The 23,282-nt window shown below is 44.0% G+C and overlaps 2 long non-coding RNA genes across 3 annotated transcripts in view; one reads left to right on the forward strand and one right to left on the reverse strand.

Annotated features, from left to right (window-relative positions):
- The window catches only part of LOC145723775 (uncharacterized), a 29,137-nt gene extending 19,291 nt beyond the window's left edge, over positions 1–9,846 (reverse strand). The window contains exons 1-2 of the long non-coding RNA XR_014149040.1: positions 9,742–9,846; positions 2,518–2,722 (exon numbers count right to left, since the gene is read on the reverse strand). This is a non-coding gene — a long non-coding RNA (uncharacterized LOC145723775). The remainder of the gene's footprint in view (positions 1–2,517; positions 2,723–9,741) is intronic.
- On the forward strand, positions 9,646–15,555 carry LOC145723774 (uncharacterized). 2 transcript variants are annotated; one of them, XR_014149039.1, is made up of 4 exons: positions 9,646–9,799; positions 11,568–11,641; positions 13,272–13,680; positions 14,634–15,555. It is a non-coding gene; the product is annotated as an uncharacterized LOC145723774 (long non-coding RNA). The 2 variants fall into 2 exon arrangements; XR_014149038.1 differs by having other exon boundaries at positions 13,272–15,555.
- Positions 15,556–23,282: the final 7,727 nt, after the last annotated feature.

Below are 23,282 nucleotides of genomic sequence, written 5' to 3' on the forward strand. Positions count from 1 at the left end.
AGGAGGAGGAGGAGAAGAGAAGGGCTGAGAGAGCTGCAAAGCTCTGACATTTTTAGCCATTGAAACATTATAGTAACTGCCTGCCTGTCTCTGGATTTCCTTTTAAGTGAGAGAAAAAAAATAACCTGTTTGTTGAAGTCTCTATTGGGTTATTGTTGGCAGTTGCTACTTACAGCTAAGAGCATTCCCAAATGACTTAATGAAATTTAAGTAGAGAACCAAGGTCACAAAGCCAATGAATGGAGCAATCAGAAATCAAGACCAGATCTTATGAATATCCGGATCTATATCTTAATCATGATGCTATATTATTATCATGGTTTCCACAAGTAAGAAGAAGGAAAACTATAGCAAATGTATTTATCTAGTTTCCCTGATTTTATCCAGATTAACAAGGCTATTTGATATTGTCTCAAACCATAAGACATTAAATCTACATTCCAATTTTAACAAATACTTAATTGCAAATTTAGTGGAGGTCATGGAAAGTACTAAGGAATTCCTTGATATTGATGATATTGTTGTAAATGTGCTAAGCATGGATACATCTTTGAGAGGAATTAATAAAGATAGACCCCGTTCCTTGAGAGTTCCTTCCGCAAAATATTTATGGGGCACTTACAATGTGCCTCGTGATTTAGTTCCATGATCTCACTTGGTGTCTCTGTCACCCGGCAAGTTGAGCCCAGGCACCGCATTTTACAGTTCAGAGAGGTTCAGTAGTTTGTGCAGGGTGATCCAGCTTATGGTCAGCTCAAGACTGAGCTCAGCTCTGCCACAGTCTGGAGCCTGGACCATTGACTGTTAGGGAGAGAGAGTAGTAAAATGTGTCTGTATGTGAGAATAGAATAAGTGATCCTGGATGGCAGCAATTATGACAGTTTATACATGAAGGAATAAAGTTTGGGAAATGCTCTGGCAGAGGATATTGGAGTGAAATAAACATGGGTTAGTTTTTGCTCCAGCCCCATCTGCCTATGACGTTAGGCAAGTCTCACAATCTCTGGGAGCCTCAGTTTCTTCCTCTGTAAAATTAATATAATACTAACACCAATGTCACAGTTGTTCTGAGGGCTCAATAGGGCAAAGGCACTGGACTCCAGGTGGGCTGTGCAGCTGGTCCTCAAAAAATATTCCAGATTATCATTTTGGTTATTGTTCCACACTTCCTATATGCAAAGGAGACAGTTTCTTTGTTTTGATCTGGGTATTTCTCAACAATTATGCACACTCTTCGTACTAGAAGAAATATGTAGTTGTCCAGAAAGCAAATCATCTCTGCAAAAGCAATGTCCTGAATTTTGCTAAAAGCAATCTAGGGCAGTCTTCCCCACCCATGGCAGAGTACAAATGTGACGAGAGCACTTGAGGACAGCAGGGAAAACAGAGGGTCTTGCTGCCCTGGCTCTCAGCTTCCTCTTGCCCCTCTCACCCTACCCCTGCCACTTCTTTCCTTCTTGTTCCCATCAATCTGGTTCTCCCTTCTCAATCTTTTTCTCCAGTTACACCAGCACTTATTTTTGTTTTGAGATAGATCCCTGACCTCTCCCCTCAAAAGTGGTTTCCTGGTTTAGAGGAGAAAGGCAAGTACAATTGAGAATTTCCCATTTTCCAAGAAAGACATTGGAAAAAGTGGCAGGCTGTGGCTCCCAGTGGTCCTCACCTCCTGGAATCCATATCTCTGGGTAATGCTCTCCCCTCAAGTGTGGGCTGACCTACTGACTTTTTAACATATGGAATACTCAAAGATGATCAGATGTCACTTCCATGGTTAGGTTACAAAGGACCGTGACCTCCATCTTGCTCGCAGGCTCTCTCTATTGCCTTCCCAGCTCTCACACTCTGATGAAGTCTGTTGCCATGTTGGAAAGCCCAGTGGCAAGGAAATGCCCATGGTCTTTGACCAACAGCAAGAAAAGACCTGAAATCCTCAATCCAACAACTCCTGAGGAACCAAACCTTACCGATAGCCACATGAGCTTGGAAGCTCCAGGTGAGCCTTCAAGTGAGACCCCAGCCTGAGCTCACACCTTGAACGCAGACTTGCAAGAGACCCAGCTAAGCAGGGTCCAGATTCTGACCCACAGAAACCAAGTGTCATGTTATGAGTTGCTATATTTCTTGTGTGTGGATAATTTGTTACACAGTAATAGATAACTATTAAAGACCCACAGCATCAATCAATAATGGATAAAGAGGAAGAAGGGACAGAGCTGGATGAGGATCTGGCATCTCCAGATTCTGGCCACCTTCTGCCATCTAATACATAGGTGCTCTGAGGAAAGGCACTTCTCTTTCCGGTATTGATTTCTTCTTCTGCCAAATGAGAGGATTGAATTAGGGATTGTAACTTTTCTGTCGTTTTTTTCTCTTTAAAAATCTAATGATGTTCAACCCTGGGCTCGCATTCCAACTTGGCCACAATCAGAACTAGACAGAAGCTGTCCTCATGAAATGGGGCATGGGGTTTCAGTTCACCTCAGTCCTCACCTGAACCACTTTACTCATTTACATTACCTGCCAGGCATGGTGGGTGGGGTGGTGGATTCCTGAAGCAAGTGATCCCCTGTATTGGATTGCTTCTTTTGATGAGCAGACTAGCAGACGCCAAGTTGGGAAAAGACATACAAGACACTTACTGGGGGAAACTCATAGGAGGGGTTGATGGGGAGGAAGCCAGAGGAGGCTGGGAGAAGATGTAGACTGCAAGCTGCTCTCATCCCTGCAGAGGAGAAAAGGAAGAAAGAACAGGTAGGTAAGAAAGGTCTGAGACTGTAAGCCCTTCTCCGGAAGTTTTTTTGCCGAAGCCCCATGTCTCCCAGAAATGAGCCTGCTTTCATATCCCTGCGGCATGTGGTCATAAGTAAGGAGCACCCTGAAGGAACGTGGAGTTTGCACAAATGCTGATCCCAAAGTGCAGCATCTGGGACCCTCGGTCAATTACAGTCCCTGCTGTGGGAGACCCAAGAGGTATGTTTTCTTTCTTTTTTTTTTTTTTTAATTTTATTCATTTATTTGTTAGAGAGAGAGCGTGCACAAGCAGGGGGCGTGGCAGGCAGAGGGAGAAGCAGGCTCCCCACTGAGCAAGGAGCCCGATGCAGGACTCGACCCCAGAACCCCAGGATCGCATCCTGAGGTAAAGGCAGACACCCAACCAACTGAGCCACCCAGGCATCCCAAGAGGTATGTTTTCGTGACTTTCACAGCCCCTGAGCTTCCTTCTAGTCTAAAAAATCCCACCCAGATGCAGGCCAGAGGGATGAATGTGGCCCACAGATGCATTTTGATTGGCTCATGGTATTTAAAAACATTAACTACAACACTAAAACCTCCATCTATAGAAGAAAAATTTAATAAATTGGATGTCATCAAATTTAAAACTTGTGCTCTGCAAAATACACCATTAATGGGAAAAATGCAAGTCACGGAGCAAAAGAAAGTATTTGCAAGTCATAAATCTGACAGATCACATATCTGTATCCAGAATGTGAGTTTTAAAACCTCCAAAATTCAGTAATAAGAAAACAAATCACCCAATATTTTTAAAGTAAACTGTGCATGCATAATGGGGCTCGAACTCATAACCCCACGATTTGCCTACTTTCCCAACTGAGCCAGCCAGGCACCCCCAAACCACCCAATATTTTTAAATGGGTAAAAGATTTGAACAGACATGAATAAAAGAATAGATACTCATGACAAATAAGCAAATGAGAAGATGTCCAGTATCGTCAGTCTCTACAAGATCCCCCCACACACCTGTAAAAATGATGAATAGTTTTAAAAAACTGATGAATATCAAGTACAAGCCTTCCCAGAGCTATTGTCAGGATTTAATAAGATAATATGCAGGCAAGGTTGGGCACAGAATGTATCCTCAGTACATGTATTATCAGAAATTTCAAAAGAAAATTAAGAGCCAGAGTTTTGGAAGAGAAGCCTAAGAGAGAAGGACTAAAATTTGAATGAAATGTTAGTGTATAGAAGTTCCTCTCAAAGGAATTAATTCCTCTTGCTGAAAGTTTCAGCCACTAGCTCATCTGCCCCCTATTCAACCAGAAGGACGACCAAACACCTGCTACTCCTCAAGTACTTGACACAGACTCTCACATTGCTAGCCTCTGGTGATAGATGAGGCTCAGAGAGGTCAGCAGTTTTCCCAAGACCACACAGCAAATGAATAGCAGAGCTGGAATTCCCAAGAAATTTGTTCTTGTCTCCCTATGCAATACAGCCTTCCAAACTGGGAAGAAGAAGAAGCAAACAGGATGATGTTCCTTCTTCAGGGCACATTTCTACTTCATTTGTCAGGCTTTCCGCACACACAAAGTCTACTCCCACCACCTTCCCACCTTCTGTGGTCCTTCCATTTTTAGTCTTATATCCAGTAACTACCCAGCTCACATGTTCCTCTCACCTGGTTATGTCAGTGTCAGCCAGGGTTACTCAGCATGTTTTTCCCTTGCACCCACCTAAGGAAGCTTTGTAGACTTTGTAGTTTTCTTTTTTTTTTTTTTTAAAGATTTTATTTATTTATTTGACAGAGAGAGACACAGCGAGAGAGGGAGCACAAGCAGGGGGAGTGAGAGAGGGAGAAGCAGGCTTCCTGCGGAGCAGAGAGCCCGATGCGGGGCTCGATCCCAGGACCCTGGGACCGCGACCTGAGCTGAAGGCAGACACCCAACGACTGAGCCACCCAGGCGCCCCTAGACTTTGTAGTTTTCTAACTACCTCCCCCCCAGGAGCTGTTAATACCACCAATCTACAGTATATCTTGTGTGTGTACGGTAACATACATGTGAGCTTTATAACAGGAGTGAGATTTTGTGCCCCCTTCCCCCAAGAGCCAGTTTGGCTCCCTTGAGGGCAGTTCTGCACCCCTTAGGAACGTGGGTCTGGGGGTGATGACGGAAGCAGCAATGGCAGCAGGGTGTGAGGTAGGGCTCGGTTCATGCCAGCTACTGTTGTAAGAGCTTCATATGCATTGACGCAGCAGGTCACCCCTTGCAGGCTGGTCTCAGTTTACCCACAATCAGGGAAGCAGCATAGCTCCACTGATTCCTTCTTGAAAATGGAACACATTTGCCCTTCTATTTGGCTCTTCCTCAATCTCTTTCCATCTTTGTCCACTTAAAGCCTAGATGCAGAAGTGATTCTAGGAAAGCAAAAACCACAGGAGGGTGTTGCCTTCTCTTCCAGGTGGCAAGATTACTCTTGATCATCCCAAATTTCCTATTTTCCCAGCTTTTTAAACCTGTTCTGAATTGTCTCTTCAATTTCAACAGTCTTTCTTAGTCACTGTGTCCAGAGAAGCATTTGGGCTTTGAAAACGTACTAAACCAGCTCTTTCCTAGAAATTATGACAGCTCAACTTCGTTCAGGTGCCGAGCTCGAGTCTTTTCGGAGATTATCAGTATCCCATTTTTGCAACACCTGCCATTTTACACGTGAAATGATGAAGGCTCAGGGATGTGAGTTTATTCACCCCAGGTCACATGGGTATGAGGGGTGGCCAGCCCAGACTGCACATCCAGGGCAGACTGGCTCCAAGTACATGTTGCTAACCATGATGAGAAGCCACGGCTTAATTTTAGCGTATCACTTCCCTCAACGTGGGGAGGAAACAGAAGATGAAAATTTTCAAAGGGGGAGGGGGCATCTTTGGCCTTTATATAGGGTTATTCTCCCAGCCACCAAAGGATGGTGCTGAGGAGTACATGGACTTTTTTTTAGTGGTGCATCTGATCATGGATTAAGATTTGCTATCCCCTAAAAAAGAGGGGGCACCTGGCTGGGTCAGTCAGTAGAGCGAGCATGTGACTCTTGATCTCAGGGTTGTGAGTTCAAGCCCCATGTTGGACATAGAGCTTACCTAAAAAAAAAAAAAAAGAGGGTTTGCTACCCAGCCATTTACTGCTTTTAGTAAGATGTTTCTCTCTTACTTCTCAATTACTATATTATAAAATGATTCTCTCAAGGGAGAAACCTCCCAGTGAAGACAAGGCTCCAAGAAGAAGAGCTCACCCTCTTACGCTTTGCCAGAGGTGTCCAGAATCTTTGGACAAATCTGAATCAAGGATCACGTATTCTATGTTGCCCCAATGTGCTTTCCACATAATGTTCTTCAGCCCGGTTTACATCGTGTTAACCTTGAATAGCTTCCTGTGTTCTTCTAGAATTCAGTAAACATTCTTTCAGTTTCTCTTCATAGTTGAGGAAGGAAAAAATTTACTTCTATAATGATGTCTAATGTCGCTTCTCTATTATGTACACAATATGTCTTCTGCTACACACTTCATAGGAATGACCACTCTCCCCCACCATAGCTTCTGGTAAGTGCCTCATACCCAGTTTCTGGGTAAGAAAGCGTGTCTCACAAAAATGAAGTGACTGGTCTGAACCCACAACCGGGTATTGTGAAAGCAGAATTCAGTTCGCCTTTTGCTGGCCCACGGGCTTTTCAGTAACACCATTTTCCCACATGTGGCCAGCACACCAGTCAAAACTTTCTCTTTCAGGCACCTTTGAAACTTCCAGCAGAAGCCCAAAATTTCCATTTCTAACCCAACAAATGCCCCCCGAAAATTCTTTTTCTACTTGACATTTTCAGTCAATAACTGTTTTTGTTCTTCAGACTGGCAGGCAGACTTCTGGTTTCTGGTGGAGCACCTAAGAGGCTCAGAAGTCACCCCTTGGTCCTACTAACAAGTGAAAAGCTGAAAAAGCTGAGAAGTTAACAGCTCCTCTTAGATCTGCAAGAGAATTGAGACCACTATAAACTGCTGCCTCCAAACCTGGAGAGACAGATGCAACTAGAGAAAATCACCACCCTCTAGAGCCTCACCCTGTGGGGAAAAGGTGTCCCGGGGTGGGGAAGTCTCCACTGGAACTGGTGAGTGGCCAGAGGTGGGGTGTGGACAGATCAGAGAATCAAAACCTCCAGGGGTTCCAGTCAGAAGGGACACTTCTGCAAGTTTGACCTCCAAGAGCTTGCCCACGTTCTCCCAGTGAATATCAGAGAAAATTCCCCTTGTGCTTGCAGCAAGGGAAGGGGAAAGGAACCAGTCTGAAATACCCCAGAGTGTTGTGTTCTTCTGCAGGAGGCCTGCCCTCAGGGGAAGCTAGTTAACCAGGGCCGAACCTGCTGGAGTTTTATCAGAGGTGTTGTAAGGGAAGGAAGACACCCAGCTCCAGCCCCCTCTTGCTGTCCTGTCCCAACTCCGGAGGGGGGCAGTTGTAAAGTTCACAGTGAGACACAGACTCACGACCAGGCTGAGACCTGATCCCAGGAGTAGAGGACACTTCCCCTGCCCTCTCTCCACGTCACTAAAGGCCTAATTATAGCAGTTCCTTCTACTTGTCACATTATGTCAGGCTATCAGTAAAAAAAAATAATAAAAATAAATAAAAGTACAAGGCGTACATAAAAACAAAGAAAGACAGTTAAAAGAGACAGATCAAGCCTCAGAACCACACTCGGACATGGCAGGGGTGTTGAGACGATCAGAGCAGGAATTTAAAACAACTATAATTAAGATGCTAAGAGCTCTAATGAATAAAGTCAACAGCATGTAAGAACAGATGGGCTATGTGAGCAGAGAGATGGGAATTCTAAAGAACCAAAAGAAGGGCAAGAGATAAAACACTGTCACAGAAAGGAAGAATGCCTTTGACGGGCTGGCTTACTGGTAGACTGGATATAGCTGAGGACAGAATCTCTGAGCTTGATGGTATTTTCCACAGAAACTATGAAAACTGAAAAGCAAAGAGAACAAAGCCTGAAAAAAAAAAAAGCGGAACAGAATATCTAAGGACTGTGGGACGATTACAAAAGGTGTAACGTACATGGAGTGGGAATATCAGAGGAGAAGAAAGAAAGGCACAGAGGGGACACTGGAAGCAATAATGACTCTGAATTCCCCCCCAGCTAATGCCAGACACCAAACCACAGATCCAGGAAGCTCAGGTATGTGAAACAGAAATAAATGCCCCCCAAAAGTTACCTCTAGGCATATCCTATTTAAATTGCAGAAAATCAGATATGAAGAGAAAATCCTGAGAGAGGTCAGAAGGAAAACCCCTTACTATAGGGGAGCAAAGATAGTAATGACGTCTGACTCCTCGGAAGTGAAGCAAGCACAGAGGAGAGTGGAGTGAACTAGACTTCCTTCCAAAGGAAAGGAGAAATAAAGACTTTCTCAGACAAACAAAAATTGAGAGGATTTGTTGCCAGTAGATCTGCCTTGCAAGAACTATTAAAAGATGTTCTTCAGCTTTGGATGAAGGTGGGCAAAAAGCACAAACTTGTGATTATACGATACATAAGTACTAGAGATGTAATGTACAGCATGATGTCTCTAGTTAACTACCGTCTGGTATATCTGAACGTTGTTCAGAGAGTAGATACAAAGAGTTCTCATCAGAAGAAAAAAAATTTCTTCTTCCCTTTTTTTGTGCTATATGAAAGGATGGAGGTTAACGGAACTTACTGTGATCGTTTCACAATTTGCACAGTGCTGTATGCCCATTATATCTCAATACAAGTGGAAAAAAGTTCTTTAGAGAGAAGGAACATAATATAGGTGAGAAGCTTGGATCTGCATAAAGAAAAGCAGAGCATCAGAAAAGGAAAAAGTGAAGGTAAAATAAAAATTTATGCTTTTTTTTTTAAGATTTTATTTATTTATTTGACAGAGAGGGACAGCAAGAGAGGGAACACAAGCAGGAGGAGTGGGAGAAGGAGAAGCAGGCTCCCTGCCAGGCAGGGAGCCTGATGTGGGACTCGATCCCAGGACCCTGAGATCATGACCTGAGCTGAAGGCAGACGTTTAACAGACTGAGCCACCCCAGTGTCCCTATATTTTTCTTATTCTTAAGTGATCTCACAGATAACAGTGTATTCAAAATAACAATCGCAACAATGTATTCAATTATGTTTGTATTGTGTGTATATATGTAAGCTTATGTGTAAGGGAAAAGACAGCAATGATACAAGGAATGAGGGTTTTGTTAGCACAGTTGACCCTTGAACAACATGAAGGTCAGGACTGCTGCCTTCCCTTCATGCAGTGAGACACCCACATATAATGTCTGGTTCCCCCAAAACTTAACTACTAATAGCCCACTGTTAACCACAGGCCTTGCCGATAACATACTGTCAGTTAACACATATTTCGTATCTTCTGTGCTCTCAGAAAAGCAATGTTATTAAGAAAATCATCAGGAAAATACGTTGGCAGTACTGTACTGCATTGACCAAAAAAACCCAAAACCAAACGCATATAAGTAGACCCACACAGTTCAAACCTGTGTTGTCCAAGGGTCACCTGTCCCTATCTGTGACAAGGACTAGTGTCATTTGAAAGTACACTCGTATCCGTTGTAAAGGTGTGTGCATATGTATAGAAATGTATATTGCAAATTCCAGGCCACTTGCTAAAGAAAGGGCCACAGCCACGCAGCCAAGGGGATGCCCAGCCTGGGAAAGTGCTACCGTCCTCAGGATGAGAAAGAAGCGGGGCTCCAGACGCAGGCTGGATGTGTGGGGCCAGGGGCAGCTGCACTCGCTCAGACCTCTCAGCCGGAAAGAAATGAGACTTTTACTTCCTCAAGCGGCCGCACCTGGCGCCCGCGGCCTTCCCTTCCGCTGCAGAGCGGGGGCCAGCCCGCAAGTCAGCACCCTGGCCGCTTGCTCACCTCTGGGACCTTTTGCCCAATGATTGCAGCTTGCTGTTTACTTACCTGTTGACTTCGATGCCCACAGCTTCTTCAAGCTGGATTTCGAAGATGAAGGCCACAGGTGTGTGTCTTTTCACCCCTGTGACCCCGTGTCTGACAGTGTCTGGCTCAGTTTTACAAGAGTGAAAAACAAGTGCATGAGAGATTAGGGGAAGGAAGGAAGGAGGGAGAGAAGGGAAGGAAGGAAGGAAGGGAGGGAGGAGGAGGGCAGGAAGGAAGGAAGGAAGGAAGGGAGGGAGGGAGGGAGGAGAGTTTGCCATATAGTATAAGATAGAGTAAGGATCAAAATTCTGCCTTCAGGGCTAATGAAATGGGGTTGGGGGGCCAGTAAAACATAGAAGTCCAAGGTGGAGCCTCTTAAGTCAAACAGACCTCAATTCCAATCTTAGATCCCCCACTTACTAGCTCTGTGTTATAGGCAAATTCCTTTGGCAAACCTTAGTTTTCCCATCCATAAAATGGGGGTAATAATAGCACCCATGTTATAAAGACTTCATGAGATCACACGTATAAAACTCTTACTGGAAATCTCTCCCACATAGTAAGCTCTCAGGTAATGTTGCTATTATATCCTGGTTACTTAATTATGATTATCAGTTGATGTAAGTTTCCAGATTTGGTGAGGCAGCAGGAGCAGGTCAGAGAGTAGTTGAGGGGTGGGTTTGAAGGATAAGACTTAAGAGAAAGAAAAAAAACATTTCTTGTTCCCCATCTTTGGGTTCTAGCAGGAAGTTGTTGACTCGCTGATTGTTTTGTTGAGAAAAAGGCAAGCATTATGCCGCCCTCAGACAAAGCCCAGAGTGGTGTGTACCTGGAATGTTCTCTCCAGTCACCATGCCCCATCGTGGAGCTGGGGAACAGGCAGAAGGAGAGTACCATGGATCAGAGGAACGGAAGGACGGAGAGGCTGAAGGGCAGGGGGTGAGAGGCCACTGCTAAGAACTAAACTGGAAACACTTCCGTCTGCAGAGATGAAGTCTGGCCAGGGAGGGAATAAAATCAAATTTTGCTCACTCATGAAAGCTGCCTCTTGGCCTAAACACTGAACTCTGTACCTGCCGGCCAAAGTGAGAAGTCTGGTGGATGCAGTGAAAGGGGAACCCTCGTACAGTGTTGGTGGGAATGCAAACTGGTGCAGCCGCTCTGGAAAACAGTATGGAGGTTCCTCAAAGAGTTAAAAATAGAGCTACCCTACAACCCAGCAATTGCACTACTGGGTATTTACCCAAAGGATACAAAATATACATTCAAAGGGATACATGCACCCCGATATTTTTAGCAGTGTTATCAACAATAGCCAAACTATGGAGAGAGCCCAAATGTCCAGCAGTTGAGCCCAGACGTCTATTAACTGATGAATGGATAAAGAAGATGTGATACATATATATATATAAATATTGTATATATATATGAATATTACTCAGCCATCAAAAAGAATGCAATCTTGCCATTTGCAATGATGTGGATGGAGCTAGAGTGTATGATGCTCAGTGAAATAAGTCAGAGAAAGACAAATACCATATGGTTTCACTCATATGTGGAATTTAAGAAATAGATGAACATAGGGGAAGGGGGGAGAAAAGAAAAAAGAGAGAGAGAGAGAGGGAAACCAACCATAAGAAACTCTAACGATAGAGAACAAACTGAGGGTTGCAGGGGGCAGGTGGCTGGGGGCGGGGCTAGATGAGGTATGGGCATTAAGGAGGGGACTTGTCGTGATGAGCACTGGGTGTTGTTTCTAAGTGATGAATCACTGAATTCTACTCCTGAAACCAATATTGCACTGTATGTTAACTAAAATTTAAACAAAAAATTTTTTTAAAAAAAAGTGAAAAGCCTGAAAGAAAAACCTGTAGGACAATTAGGACCAGGGAGCAAGGAGTGCCCTTCGTCGATGGGACAGGTAAGATCATTCATTCACTCAATAAATGTCTGCTGATGGCCTGAGTAAGCCACTGCTGTGGACACTGGGGTTCAAGCGGTAAATACACATGGTTTCCTCTTAAGAAGTTCGCATCCCGGTTGCATTTGTCGTGATGAGCACCGGGGGATGTATGGAATTGTTGAATCACTATATTGTACACCTGAAACTAATAAACACTGTATGTTAACTCTACTGGAACTAAATTAAAATAAAATAGGAAGTTCACATATTTACAGGGGAGACAGTCCACAAGTAAGCAAAGGAATAAATGGGGTAATGTCGGGTCATAATAAGGCCTAAGGGAAAAATGAAGCTGAATTATAAATCAGGGAGTAACAGAGGGGAGAGTAACTTGGGATGGTGTGCATGCGGAAGACCTCTAAGCAGAAAACCAATTAACAAGGCAGCCCCAAGTCCGCTATCCTCAGGAAGGCCTGTATGTACATGGGCCCCTGATGGCTGTCTGCGAACTTGGATTTCAGGAGGATCCCCACCATTTTCTGATGAAAATCCCTCGCTGTGCCTAAATATGGTTTGTGCTGAATGCCTGTTTTTCTCTTGAGGGGTCTGGAATTTGGGCACCTGTTTGGCAGAGGGTGTCTACATAAGCAGCCCCCAAGAGAAACTCTGGACGTTGGGTCCCTAACGAGCTTCCTTGGTAGATGACACCTCCCATGTGTTGTCACAACTTGCTGTGAGCAGAATTAAGCAAGTTCTGTGTAGCTCCATTGGGAGAGGACAGTGGAAAGCTTGCGCCAGGTCTCCCCAGACAGGCTTTTCCCTTTGCTGACTTGTCCTGTTCCCTTTCACCATAATAAATCACAGCCACGAGCACAACTAGAGGCCGGGCCCTGGGAGCCCTCACAAGTCCTCCAATCAGGGGGTGGTTCTGGAGAGCTCCAACACAGCCTCTCTAAGATGATATTTGAGCTGACACCTGAATGAAGAGCCAGCCTTGTGATGATCTAAGAGACACATATTTCAAGCAGGCAGAATAGCTAGTGCAAAGGCCCTGAGGCAGAAAGAAGTTGGTGGTGGGGCGCCTGGCTGGCTCAGTCAGTAAAGCATGTGACTCTTAATCTCAGGGATATGAGTTCAAGCCCCACCTTGGGTGTAGAGATTACTTTACATACATACATACATACATACATACATAAATAAATAAATAAATAAATAAATAAATAGCTTGAAGGGTTTAAATGTAGTTGCAGTGGGGGAGGGGCAGAGTGGGAGAGAGGCAGGCTGGGGGAGGTAGGGTGGTGCCCAGGGCAGATCAAGTGCAATCTTATTAACCGCCATGATGAGTTTGAATGTGATTAGAGGGCTTTAGAAAAGGAGCAACTTTGTGGGGTTTTTTGTTTTTTTATTTTTTTATTTTTTTAAAGATTTTATTTATTTATTTGACAGAGAAAGACACAGTGAGAGAGGGAACACAACCGGGGGGGGAGGGGAGAGGGAGAAGCAGGCCCCCCCCCCGAGCAGGGAGCCCGATGCGGGACTCGATCCCGGGACTCCGGGATCATGACCTGAGCCGAAGGCAGTCGCTCAACCAACTGAGCCACCCAGGCGCCCGGTTTTTTGTTTTTTTAAAAAATATTTTATTTTTAAGTAATTTCTGCACCCACCGTGGGGCTCACACTCACCACTGGGAGATCAAGAATCACATGCTCTACCCCTGAGCCAGCCAGACGCCCCAGAAAGGAGCAACTTTGGATGATGGTGGCAGCAGGTGGCATAAGAGGAAGTGAGAAAAACATTCAGTAAGGAGCTCCTGAGAAAAAAATCCTTGGACCCCGAAGTCCAGCCTCATTCCCGCCCATGGCTGGTGTGTAGACTCCAGGACGAAGATGAGCAGCTTGTGGAGCAGGAGCCTCCAGTCAGGTGGCGGTGCTCCTTACGATGCCTCCCTCCTCCAAAACGGAGCTAGTTTTAAAATCAAAAGACAACCTGTAAAAGTTTTTTTTTGGACTCCTCTTTAAGAAAGGCATCACTGAGGGGCGCCTGGGTGTCTCAGTCAGGTAAGCGTGCAGCTCTTGGTTTGGGCTCAGGTCATGATCCCGGGGTCCTGGGATGGAGCCCGACATCGGGCTCCCCGCTCGTCGGGGAATCTGCTTGCCTCCCTCTCTCTCTGCCCCTCCCCCTGCTCGCTCTCTTTCTCTCTCAGATAAATAAATAAATCTTGAACAAAAAAGAAAAAGGCATCACTGAATCTGTAGAGCCCAGAGGGGGGCACCTGCAGCCAGACAACATCGAGGCCCACCCCACGTTCTCCTCCATAAGCACCGCCAGCCCAGTGGCAGCAGGGGTCCCCGTGGGAGCCAGTCTTCCTGCCAGGGCCATTTATTAAGGAGCTTGCTGTTGTTTTGGTTTACGTTTTTGCTTTTACATACAGCACACATTAGTGATAATATCAGACTAACCCATAGACGGTTGCCGTGCTTCTCGTTTGAAAATAGTTAAATGCCAGCAATTTCGTGTGGTTCACTCGAATATGTTCTACCAGGTCCCAGAAGCCTCTGTGCTTGTGCTTTTGCCAGCCTCAACTTCAGTTCCTCAAACTGCCGTTAGAGTGCTGGCTTGCAGGTCTTTGTGCAAGTTCTTCCCCCACCTAAACTCTCCATCTAGCCAACTGGCACTTATCATTGGGTTTCACTGGAGATGGTGCTTCCTCTGGGAAATGTCACTTGAGCCTTCAGTGTCCTTGCTGGCATGCCCTCTGAATTCTCCAAAAGGGCCATCTTCTCCCAATAATCATAATCATAATCATCGCTAATACTGTGAATTTACTATATGTCAATGCCGGGCGGTCTTCTCCTTGTCTAATATATTAGAAATAGATGTCTCTTAACCATGGCTGGCAATGATCCAAGGGCACCCCTTTGCATGGGGTGTGATGGTGCAATGGGCCTATCCATCTAACCCCTTACAACAGCACTGTGCCATACATACTATTATTTCCTCCATTTTACAGATGAGAAAACTGAGGCATAGAGATGTACTGTGACCAGCTCAAGCTGACCGTATGGTCAACCAGTGGCAGTGCTGGGATTTGAACCCCCTCTGTCTATCTCCAGAGCCTTTGACTTTGCCACCACACACTTCTGTGTCATCACGGTAATTATCCTTCACTCCTCTTTTTTCCCTATTGGACCGAAAGTTCTTCAAAGGCAGGGCCAGTGTCTATGCTGACCCGAGGTATATCTTACAGTACCTATTCAATGATATCTGGCACAAAGAAGATACCAAAGAAGAAATGGTATCCAGTGCCAGATGGATTTTTTGCTTACTGGACTTGATGGAAGGAAGAGAAAGTAAGAACGCATTGCCAAAAAATCAAGGGATGTGTGATCTTTTTTATTTATTAATTAATTAATTTTATTATTATTTTATTTGGGTGGGGGCAGGGACCGAGGGAAAGGGAGAGAGAGAGAATCTTAAGCAGGCTCCATGCCCAGCACAGAGCCGACATGAGGCTTGATCTCACAATACTGAGATCATGACCTGAGCCCAAATCAGGAGTCAGACGCTTAACCGACTCAGGTGCCCCAAGGAGTATGTGATCTTTTTAAAAATGTTATGAACCATTGCTCATTAGGCAGCTCAAGAACTGATTAAAAGGAGAGAACATAGAACTAAGAGGGGCAACACCAAGTAGAGATGGGATTTTAATGAGTCCATTCTGAGGGGTGTGTGGGCAGAGTCACCATAGGATATGGTATTGACTTTTCCCAGCAAAATTAGTTCAGTAGTGGGATAAATGTTCAATGTGACCTTTTTTGCATTTTGATATTCTTGGAGTAGTAGGCAAGAGAGAAACGTTAGGAAAAGGAGAAAACCAAAGGCATTGCAGCGTGCTGGAAAACATCTAATATACAGACCTTGGATTAAGTAGTGGTGGTCCTTATAATTTTATTTTATTTTATTTTTAAAGATTTTATTTATTTATTTGAGAGAGAGAATGAGAGACAGAGAGCATGAGAGGGAGGAGGGTCAGAGGGAGAAGCAGACTCCCTGCCGAGCAGGGAGCCCGATGTGGGACTCGATCCCGGGACTCCAGGATCATGACCTGAGCCGAAGGCAGTCGCTTAACCAACTGAGCCACCCAGGCGCCCCGGTCCTTATAATTTTAATATTCATGTCCTATTTCATTGACTATTCACTGTGTACTTGGCATGTGCTTAGCAAATAAAACAAAGTCACTAATCACCTGGAGATTATATCCTAGAGCTACGCCTTCCAATATGGCAGCCACAAGCCACATGTGACCATTGGGCACTTTAAATGGGGTTCATCAGATTGAGGTGTGCTGTGAATATAAAAGAGACACCAGATTTTGAAGACTTGGTCCAAAAAATGAATATAAAAATACCTCATTAACAATCATTTCATAGTGATTTGACATTGACATGATAATGACACATTGGGTTTAATAAAACATACTATGATAATTAACTTCATTTGTTTCTTTTTACCTTTTTGATGGGGTTCCTAAAAAACTTTTCATCTCATATGTGGCTTGCGTTGTATTTCTATTGGATAGTGCTGTTCTAGAGGTTTCTAAGCTAGTGGATAAATACCTCTGTATCAATATAATACCCTTTATTGATGAATGCTTTGAAGAAAAATGAAGCAGGGCAACAAAACGGGGAGAGAAAAAGTGGGGCCTGGCAATGTTTCGTAGAGGTTGTTCATGGGAGGTCTTTCTGAGGAAGTAAAATTTGATTATCCTAAGAAGTAGGTAAATCTTGATTTCTAAAAAAAAAAACTGCTTAGAGCTTGTCCCTTCATTGCACTGTGGGCCAGCATATTGCCTGAATACTCATAAGGAAACTGTGGGAATAAAAATGGTTGAAATGCATTGTACGTCCTTGTGTGATCATCTTCTGGACTTAAGAGCCAGGAATAATGGTTTTCTCCTATAAACAGTCAGCAAATGATCAGAGAAAAACTTATTTAGGTACAAGTAATAAAGATCTTGCAAAGAGATTTTCTCTTCCTGTAGCTATTTGCAACCATATCATCCATTTTTATTTAATTCTGATTAAACCCATGTCCGATGATTTGGCCGGGGGGCGGGGGGCGCTAAACAGAGCTTCATGTCCCTCGGGGTCTAGTCCAATTCCAAACAATATTTGCGTTTCCTGGATCTACAGAATAAATGCACCGTAATGGCAATTCTGTTTAAAATGAGCAGAGACACTTTAAAATCTCCCATAGAAAGAACATTGCTTTTGCTGGAACAGGGTAACTTGAGCACCTCTCAAAAGTATAGTATAAAAACTTAAGCCCAGATTAGAGAGTTCTGCCCTGGGGAAATGAAAGTAAACAAAAATTGAAGCAGTGGAGCTGTTGAAACGATAAAATGTAGTTGAACTTTGATCATCAGGAAGCCCTTAAAATGTTAGGTGTGCACAGTCAGAGAGCTGTTTATTAGGTGGTGGATTCCATCATAGACAGTTGCCACGGGGTTACCGCATTTTAATTAAATTTGACAATGGACCCAATGTTTGATATTAGAACAATGAGATTTTGTACATGATTCAAGGGCTGTACTTAGTGGATTCAAATCCAATAAAATAAATCATTTCAGTGCTTTTGCTTTCATATTTAGGGAACCCTAGGTACACCACAGATCACACTGTGTTGTTGACACAAAGCCCACACACTTAAAACCTTGATGTAGACCAGATCCCTAAGCTGTGGGAAATGGGGCCATGTCTACCACTTAGGAAAAAATTCTACTGTATTTGTTTTATTCCTAGATCTTGGCCATACTTGAATCAAAGACTCTGTCTCTTCTCATCCCCCGAAAGAGAAGAAAAGAAAAGAAAGGACAATGAGCATTTCCTTTATTTTCTAAAATTATTTCCAGTTATTCCCAGTGATTCTTAAAAAAATACAAGTGTGGCCAGTGGCTTAATGGTCAGCTCCTGAGACTGACTCATGCCTATGAGACATTATTTAGGGACGCATTACCTAAGGGAGCCCTGGGAAAGAATTTTGTTCTAGTTACTAATATGTTATGCTTTTAAAAATAAGGTTGTGGCCAGAGTTCTCAGATGTCCTTGAATAAGAGGGATGATTTGGGTTATTATTTCTGTTTGTTGTCATCTCAAAACCGAAAAGCCGTTGGAATAACCAACTCTACACTCCATGTGTGGACAGCCCTGTGTGTTCGTGGACCTATTTGGGAAAGCAGGACTGACTCCTTCCTTCCCCCTCATTCCACACGCTGAGTCCCAATTCATGCGTCTGCAGAAGTCCCCAGACAAAGGATTAACTCTCGGGTCCTTAGCTCTCCGGTCAAAATGACAATACCAGTAAAGGAAACCCCCAAAGGACTCAGAAACAAACATTCAAACAAGAAGGTCATGCCCAAATTTATTAGGTAGGAAATAGGTCCTTAGGACAAAGCAAAACAGAAACTGTTCGAAGAGGTAGAGACGCCCCTATGAATGTGCTTAGCTCGAAGAAAGCGATTCATCAGCTTCCTTGCTTCCTTAATTTCCAGCTGTAGAAATATGCCGAGGGAAAACCTAATAAGTGTAGGAAGAGTGTTATTTTGACTCTAAGGCTGTAGATGGGGGTGGGGGCTGGGACCGGAATGTGGGCCCTCCCTAACAACAGCAGAAAGACTTTTGCTGTATCCGTTCCCAGACTATAAACATTCAGAGACTCCTCGCCAAGCACATAATAAAATTTTCCTCTCTCTCTCTCCCTCTCCCTTTCTCTCTCTCTCTCTCTCTCTCAATCTCTCTCTGATTTCCTGTAGTTTGTACTATTCACATGTAAATCATGATGAGTATTAGTGTGGTCTCCAACTTAAAAAATGCTGAATTTTTCCAGAAGTATCCAAAGCTTCCTGTTGAGAAGAAAGCACCTTTTAGGAGATATTTTACTGGACGAGAAATGTATGTGTTCATTTCAGCAATTGTTAAATTTGAAACAAGAATATGAAAAACGATCCACTGATAGTGATCACAAGAGATGTCACCCAGGAAAAGCCTGTTTCTACAACAGAAAAGGAACAAACACAGCATTCTTAACTGAAAACTCTAAGGAGGGTCTTGCATAATAAATCATGAATCTAATCCAAAAGTCAAACAATGTTTGCTCCAAAAGGTGACACTCCGAAATTTTTCTACAACTGGTTTAGATCAAGAAGCAAATTTTCTCTCTTTCACTTGGGAAGTAAACACTGACTATAAGTGTCTTTTAAGAGATGAATCATTTAGCCCCTACATCTGACATGGGATTAGGTCATTTGTTTGTTTCTGGGATATATTCTACCCTTGACTGCAACTGTGCTCCACGATTTGCTCAAACGTTTTCTGGCAATTTCTGATGTGTTCAGACAAAGACCAGAAGCTTGAATCCCACGGAATTAACCGGTTGGGTTATTACCAAGGTGGAACAGAGCCAGAAAGCTGAAAACATACACACGATACAGTGTTGGGACATAATGTCTGCCTTCATAAAGATAGTATCATTTCTAGGACTCTTACCCACAGTTAGCTCAATGAACTGGAAATGTTTTTCTTTTCTTTTCTTTCTTCTTTTCTTTTCTCTTCTTTTCTTTTCTTTCTTTCTTTCTTTCTTTCTTTCTTTCTTTCTTTCTTTCTTTCTTTCTTTCTTTCAACAGCAGGAACAGAAGAGATTGGTAATTAACCAGGTGAGCAATTCTTTTGCCTCCTGGAATATACTAGAAAATAAAAATAACTATCCTCTTTCTTAAAACATTGACATCTCTACATTAACCAACAAACCAAAAAGAGATAGAAAGAGAGCAAGAGGGAGAAAGAGGGGGAGAGAAGGAAGAAAGAAAGGAAAGAAGGAAATGAAATAACATTATAATGCTCAACAGTTACAGAATAAATAACCTAGAAATCACATCTGGATGGACTATCCTCAACAATCAGAAATTGCCCAAGGAGCTTCCAAATTGAATTAATTGAAGGGTACATTGAGGTCCTACCTCCCGTTTGCATGACATTGACAGTTTACCCAGGGCTCTCACCTACATTATCAGTGCTTCTGATATCATTAATCATCTTTTATATTGGAGGAAGCCAAAGATGAAAAAGATTAAGTAATTTAAGGAAGGTCCCACACCCAGCACAAGAATGAGCCAAAATATACCTTGCTTTTTCGGTCGTAGCTTAGAGTTCTCATCATGACACCAGAGGGTTTCTATCTCTTCTGGTTCTGCTCTGGCATCATGTGCACATCTCATATTGTCACAGGGGTCCCCCAGTCTTTATGAACCCCTTCCCAAAATTACTCTGTGAAAGTTACGGCACCTTGCTACATTGTAATCACTGCAGTGGTTGGTGATATGGTCACAGATCCCCACTGTAGGTCCACCTCCTACTGCTCTCAGGAACCACGTTGGGATGGGTGGTCGGCCTATATGCCTAGCCAACATCTCTTCCTATAGAAAACCGCTCTCCCACCATAGAAGGGTTTTCCACAGGGTTGGTTTTGCCCTCCAGGGGACATTTGGCAACATCTGGAGACGTTTTGGGTCGTCACAAGGGGTGGAGGGGGAGGATAGTACTGACATCTAGTGGGTAGAGGCAAGGGATAGTGCTAATCTTCCACTGTGCCCCCACAACAAAAACATACAAGGCGCAGAATATCAGTGCTGCCAAGGATGAGAAACTTTGCTCCATGGGAGTCTTGATCAAGTCCCGTGCCCTGCAGGCCTGACCTCTTGACCCAATACCAAGAGTGGGCATGAGACCCAAGCCTGGCCAGGGGGGGTACCCCTCCACACAGGACTTTTGCCAGAGATATTGGAAAAAGTGTTCTCTATTCCTTTATGAAATCAAAACCTTAAGGCCAACAAAAACTTGGTCTTGCCAGGCTGATAATAAAGATAGGGAGAGACAGCAGAACTAAGGTAGGAGGAGGAAACTGAAGACTGTTTGAATTAAGCCCTACCTCCCACCTCTGAAGCTTTTGAGCTAAGCCTATCAATTCCACTTTTGTAGGAGGATTTGTTTAAAGAGTTTTGCTTAAGCTAGTTTGAGTTGGACGTCCACAATTTCCAAGCAAGGGTCTTGGCTAATGCAGATGCTGGTAAGTGAGGGTGATATCATTACAAGAGTACCTTAAATACGTTCTAATATTTCTAAAGCATATCATTTGCCAATTCCACTACTTTGGCTCCTATTAGTAACAAAGAGCACTGCGGCCCCTTAGCCAAAAGTAAAATCTCTTCCATGTATTTTTAAAATAGAGGATTACCAGGATCACCCATCTACTGTTTTCCTTTAGCTGAACAAGGAAGAGACAAAGCTTATAGACCAAATCCAAGACCTAATACTTGAAATAAGGAGTTACAGACGCCAGTTTGTCAGAGTCCCAATGTCAGATTCCCAAGTGTCAAGGTAATCACGCGGTAGGCAACATTCCATTCCATAGGAGACCTCTCTGAGTCTTTGACTCATCTGGAACATTAGAAGCCTGGGTATTATAAGATACCTCTTCCAGACAGCATTGCAAGGAACCTCCACTGGGATGGCTAAGAGACATCTCACACACACAACATGTGTGGAGAGGGAAACCCAGCAGGAGCAGGATGGACTCTCTTGAGTTGAAGAGGTGCTGCTGAGAGGCCTGGAGTCACTAGAGCCCAGCCACCAGAGTATGGGAGAGAAGAATGCCCAGAGAGAACTCCAGAGATCCGCAAAGGGCCCACCTGAGGTCTTCAGCTGAGTACTCATCGCACACCGGGAGAAACTTCCTGAGGCTTCAGAAAGAACCACCACTGGATTTCAGCCAGCAACATTGGCGCTCAGACAGCCTTGCGCAGGGCGCTCAGGTCTTGCCTCAGTGGTGGGGGATAATGATCCCCAGGGGCGAAGTGCAGCTCTGGTCCCGTCTAACCAATCTTAAAAGCAAGACCTAAGAGGATCAAACTGTTTCTGGGTAACTGCACTCACGGCCCCATGGGGCCATGTGACTTGAGCCGGGTGCCTGTGAAGAGGGCTTCTCATCCTAGGCAGCATGGAACAAAGCTTGAGAATATTAAGAACAAAGCTCGAGAATATTCACAGAAACATAAAAACATCCTGCAGCAAAGTAAAATGCGCGTCTGGCAAACAATAAAAAAAAAAATTTTAGTAGGCATGCAAAAATGGAGGAAAATATGACCCAGCCGATGCTTGCAGAGCGGGAGACCAGCCCAGGAGGCCCAGAGAACCATGAGAAATAAGAATCCATTGTTTTAAGCCACAAGTCTGGGGATGATTTGTTAAACGACAAATAACTGAAAAAAGGCATCTTCTCTCACCTGGATGGTTATACTAGCCTCCATACTGGTTTTCCTGATTCTGGTCTTCCTTTCCCATAAATATCTCAATAGCACTCAGAGTGATTTTGTGATCTAAAGCAGGTCATGTAAATCTTGTGCTCCCAGCCCTCCAATGGCTCACCATTTCCCTCATGGTAGATACGAAATCCCTACAAGAACCTAGGAGGTCCTCCATGGTCGGCCTCTCCACCTGCCTCCCCTCCACTGCCCCGCTCAACACACACACACACATGCCACCTGTTTAATCCCATCCTTAGGCACCCCTCTGGCTCCAACCACTTGAGTCTCATTCCCTTTCTTTGAATATGCCCTGCAGGCTGGGACCTCTTCATGGGATGCTCTTCACAGGTGGCTACATGGATCCTTCTCTGACAGCCCATAGAAAACAGGGGCCTTTCCCCCATACTCGCTACCAGCCCCGTCCCCTCCAAATACTCCAACGCTTTAGGTGACACCATACCCACCCAACATGCAATATGTTTTTCTTATTCATTTGTTTGTCGCCGAGGACAAGGGCTTTACTGATTTTGATTCTTGTTATATATATCTCCCCAGCACCCACAATAGTCTATGAACTGTAGTAGGAAATCAATCAAAATATTTGCTGGACGGAATGAATGAAGAAGGAAGATGAAATGAACGTTCGATTGATTGCTAAAGGCAGGACAAGATAATGCCAGGCGGGAATTTTCCCAGGGAGGTCCATACTAAGAGGTTAGAAGGATGACATTCTTGGTCATGTTCTTAGCCTCCGACTGCATCGCCATCAGCTGCTCCAAATGGCTTCATTCTTGTTAGATTTTTGTCCTCCTCCATTTGCATCAATAGCCCTCCTTATCTGCCCACAGCCAAGTTCACCGGCAACTGACAAGTAGGAGAGCTTGCTCTCCCAACGCTAGAGGCAAGATGCCATTTGCAAAGGCTGAATCTGAAAAAGAAAGAAAGGAAAAGAAAATGCACCTCCGATGACCACCAAACAAAACCAAATAAAGCAAAACCAAGCAGAAATTTACACATGGACTATAGGGGAGTACACACAATTGTCTGGGGTGCTCAACTATTTTAGGTCTATATCTGATAGCTGGCTAGTCAGGCTTGTTCAGTGTGTGAAAATCCATGGAGCTATACCCTCATGATAGATACACATTTCCAAATGTATTTATGCATAATAAAAATTTTAAATAAGGTACACATGGTTCTCTTAATAATCTACTTTTTTAAGGACTTTGTTTTTTTATTTATTTACTTTAAGTAATCTACACCCAACGTGGGGCTCGAACTCACAACCCCGAGACCAAGAGT

Source organism: Leptonychotes weddellii, chromosome 10 (assembly GCF_054177405.1).
Source record: "Leptonychotes weddellii isolate Sample4059 chromosome 10, ASM5417740v2, whole genome shotgun sequence".
NCBI lineage: Eukaryota > Metazoa > Chordata > Mammalia > Carnivora > Phocidae > Leptonychotes > Leptonychotes weddellii.